The sequence below is a fragment of the Lampetra planeri genome, unplaced genomic scaffold, assembly GCF_965212315.1.
Source record: "Lampetra planeri unplaced genomic scaffold, kcLamPlan1.2.h2 scaffold_755, whole genome shotgun sequence".
In the NCBI taxonomy this organism is placed as follows: Eukaryota; Metazoa; Chordata; class Hyperoartia; order Petromyzontiformes; family Petromyzontidae; genus Lampetra; species Lampetra planeri.
Genome location: NW_027615577.1, coordinates 22,501 through 27,500, shown reverse-complemented (window position 1 = coordinate 27,500; position 5,000 = coordinate 22,501). Strand labels below are relative to the sequence as shown.

Genomic DNA, 5,000 nt, shown 5'->3' with positions numbered 1-5,000 from the left:
CACTCACGTAGACACACACACACAAGTAGATACACACGCACACATACATACACACACGCACATGTACACACACACGCGCACACACGCACACACACACGCACACACGCACACACACAGACACACACAGACACACACGCACACACACGTACGCACACACGCACACACAGACACACACGCACACACGTACACACACACGTACACACACACTCACACACACACGCACACACACACACGTACATACGCACACGCACACACACACGCACACACACACGCACACACACACACGTACACACACACGCACACACACACTCACACACACACGCACACACACACACGTACACACACACTCACACACACACGCACACACACACACACGTACACACACACTCACGCACACACGTACACACACACGCGCGTACTTACGCACACACACACGCACACACACGTACGCACACACGCACACACACACTCACACACACACGCACACACACACACGTGCACGCATACACACACGCGTACGCACACACGTACACACGCATCCACTCACCACTCACACAGCAACCCACAGACTCGCACAGAGACCCATAGACTCACACAGAGACCCATAGACTCACACAGAGACCCATAGACTCACACAGAGACCCATAGACTCACACAGAGACCCATAGACTCACACAGAGACCCATAGACTCACACAGAGACCCATAGACTCACACAGAGACCCATAGACTCACACAGAGACCCATAGACTCACACAGAAACCCATAGACTCACACAGAAACCCATAGACTCACACAGAGACCCATAGACTCACACAGAGACCCATAGACTCACACAGAAACCCATAGACTCACACAGAAACCCATAGACTCACACAGAGACCCATAGACTCACACAGAGACCCATAGACTCACACAGAGACCCATAGACTCGCACAGAATCCCATAGACTCACACAGAGACCCATAGACTCACAAAGAGACCCATAGACTCACACAGAGACCCATAGACTCGCACAGAATCCCATAGACTCACACAGAGACCCATAGACTCACAAAGAGACCCATAGACTCACACAGAGACCCATAGACTCACAAAGAGACCCACAGACTCGCACAGAGACCCATAGACTCACACAGAGACCCATAGACTCACACAGAGACCCATAGACTCACACAGAGACCCATAGACTCACAAAGAGACCCATAGACTCACACAGAGACCCATAGACTCGCACAGAATCCCATAGACTCACACAGAGACCCATAGACTCACAAAGAGACCCATAGACTCACACAGAGACCCATAGACTCACAAAGAGACCCACAGACTCGCACAGAGACCCATAGACTCACACAGAGACCCATAGACTCACACAGAGACCCATAGACTCGCACAGAATCCCATAGACTCACACAGAGACCCATAGACTCACAAAGAGACCCATAGACTCACACAGAGACCCATAGACTCGCACAGAATCCCATAGACTCACACAGAGACCCATAGACTCACAAAGAGACCCATAGACTCACACAGAGACCCATAGACTCACAAAGAGACCCACAGACTCGCACAGAGACCCATAGACTCACACAGAGACCCATAGACTCACACAGAGACCCATAGACTCGCACAGAATCCCATAGACTCACACAGAGACCCATAGACTCACAAAGAGACCCATAGACTCACACAGAGACCCATAGACTCGCACAGAGACCCATAGACTCACACAGAGACCCATAGACTCACACAGAGACCCATAGACTCACACAGAATCCCATAGACTCACACAGAGACCCATAGACTCACAAAGAGACCCATAGACTCACACAGAGACCCATAGACTCACAAAGAGACCCACAGACTCGCACAGAGACCCATAGACTCACACAGAGACCCATAGACTCACACAGAGACCCATAGACTCGCACAGAATCCCATAGACTCACACAGAGACCCATAGACTCACAAAGAGACCCATAGACTCACACAGAGACCCATAGACTCGCACAGAATCCCATAGACTCACACAGAGACCCATAGACTCACAAAGAGACCCATAGACTCACACAGAGACCCATAGACTCACAAAGAGACCCACAGACTCGCACAGAGACCCATAGACTCACACAGAGACCCATAGACTCACACAGAGACCCATAGACTCGCACAGAATCCCATAGACTCACACAGAGACCCATAGACTCACAAAGAGACCCATAGACTCACACAGAGACCCATAGACTCGCACAGAGACCCATAGACTCACACAGAGACCCATAGACTCACACAGAGACCCATAGACTCACACAGCAACCCACAGACTCGCACAGAGACCCATAGACTCACACAGAGACCCATAGACTCACAAAGAGACCCATAGACTCACACAGAGACCCATAGACTCGCACAGAATCCCATAGACTCACACAGAGACCCATAGACTCACAAAGAGACCCATAGACTCACACAGAGACCCATAGACTCACAAAGAGACCCACAGACTCGCACAGAGACCCATAGACTCACACAGAGACCCATAGACTCACACAGAGACCCATAGACTCACACAGAGACCCATAGACTCACAAAGAGACCCATAGACTCACACAGAGACCCATAGACTCGCACAGAATCCCATAGACTCACACAGAGACCCATAGACTCACAAAGAGACCCATAGACTCACACAGAGACCCATAGACTCACAAAGAGACCCACAGACTCGCACAGAGACCCATAGACTCACACAGAGACCCATAGACTCACACAGAGACCCATAGACTCGCACAGAATCCCATAGACTCACACAGAGACCCATAGACTCACAAAGAGACCCATAGACTCACACAGAGACCCATAGACTCGCACAGAATCCCATAGACTCACACAGAGACCCATAGACTCACAAAGAGACCCATAGACTCACACAGAGACCCATAGACTCACAAAGAGACCCACAGACTCGCACAGAGACCCATAGACTCACACAGAGACCCATAGACTCACACAGAGACCCATAGACTCGCACAGAATCCCATAGACTCACACAGAGACCCATAGACTCACAAAGAGACCCATAGACTCACACAGAGACCCATAGACTCGCACAGAGACCCATAGACTCACACAGAGACCCATAGACTCACACAGAGACCCATAGACTCACACAGCAACCCACAGACTCGCACAGAGACCCATAGACTCGCACAGAGACCCATAGACTCGCACAGAGACCCATAGACTCACACAGAGACCCATAGACTCACACAGAGACCCATAGACTCACACAGCAACCCACAGACTCGCACAGAGACCCATAGACTCGCACAGAGACCCATAGACTCACACAGAGGCCCATAGACTCACACAGAGACCCATAGACTCACACAGAGACCCATAGACTCACACAGCAACCCACAGACTCGCACAGAGACCCATAGACTCGCACAGAGACCCATAGACTCACACAGAGGCCCATAGACTCACACAGAAACCCATAGACTCACATAGAAACCCATAGACTCGCACAGAATCCCATAGACTCACACAGAGGCCCATAGACTCACACAGAAACCCATAGACTCACATAGAAACCCATAGACTCGCACAGAATCCCATAGACTCACACAGAGACCCATAGACTCACATAGAAACCCATAGACTCACACAGAAACCCATAGACTCACACAGAGACCCATAGACTCACACAGAGACCCATAGACTCACATAGAGACCCATAGACTCACACAGAGACCCATAGACTCACACAGAGACCCATAGACTCACATAGAGACCCATAGACTCACACAGAGACCCATAGACTCACACAGAGACCCATAGACTCACACAGAGACCCATAGACTCACACAGAGACCCATAGACTCACACAGAGACCCATAGACTCACACAGAGACCCATAGACTCACACAGAGACCCATAGACTCACATAGAGACCCATAGACTCACACAGAGACCCATAGACTCACACAGAGACCCATAGACTCGCACAGAGACCCATAGACTCGCACAGAGACCCATAGACTCACACAGAGACCCATAGACTCGCACAGAGACCCATAGACTCACACAGAGACCCATAGACTCGCACAGAGACCCATAGACTCACACAGAGACCCATAGACTCACACAGAGACCCATAGACTCGCACAGAGACCCATAGACTCACACAGAGACCCATAGACTCACACAGAGACCCATAGACTCGCACAGAGACCCATAGACTCACACAGAGACCGACAGACTCACCACACAGAGACCCACAGACTCACCACACAGAGACCCATAGACTCACACAGAGACCGACAGACTCACCACACAGAGACCCACAGACTCACCACACAGAGACCCATAGACTCACCACACACACACACAGAGACCCATAGACTCACACAGAAACCCATAGACTCGCACAGAGACCCATAGACTCACACAGAAACCCATAGACTCGCACAGAGACCCATAGACTCACACAGAAACCCATAGACTCACACAGAGACCCATAGACTCACACAGAGACCCATAGACTCACACAGAGACCCATAGACTCACACAGAAACCCATAGATCCACCACTCGCACAGAGACCCATAGACTCACACAGAGACCCATAGACTCACATAGAAACCCATAGACTCGCACAGAATCCCATAGACTCGCACAGAACCCCATAGACTCACATAGAAACCCATAGACTCGCACAGAGACCCATAGACTCACACAGAGACCCATAGACTCACACAGAGACCCATAGACTCACACAGAGACCCATAGATCCACCACTCGCACAGAGACCCATAGACTCACACAGAGACCCATAGACTCACACAGAGACCCATAGACTCGCACAGAGACCCATAGACTCACACAGAGACCCATAGACTCACACAGAGACCCATAGACTCGCACAGAGACCCATAGACTCACACAGAGACCGACAGACTCACCACACAGAGACCCACAGACTCACCACACA

The 5,000-nt window shown here is 50.7% G+C and overlaps 1 protein-coding gene across 1 annotated transcript in view; it reads left to right on the top strand.

Annotated features, from left to right (window-relative positions):
• LOC144741873 (vitamin K-dependent gamma-carboxylase-like) overlaps positions 1-5,000 on the top strand; it is a 33,607-nt gene that overhangs the window by 11,149 nt on the left and 17,458 nt on the right.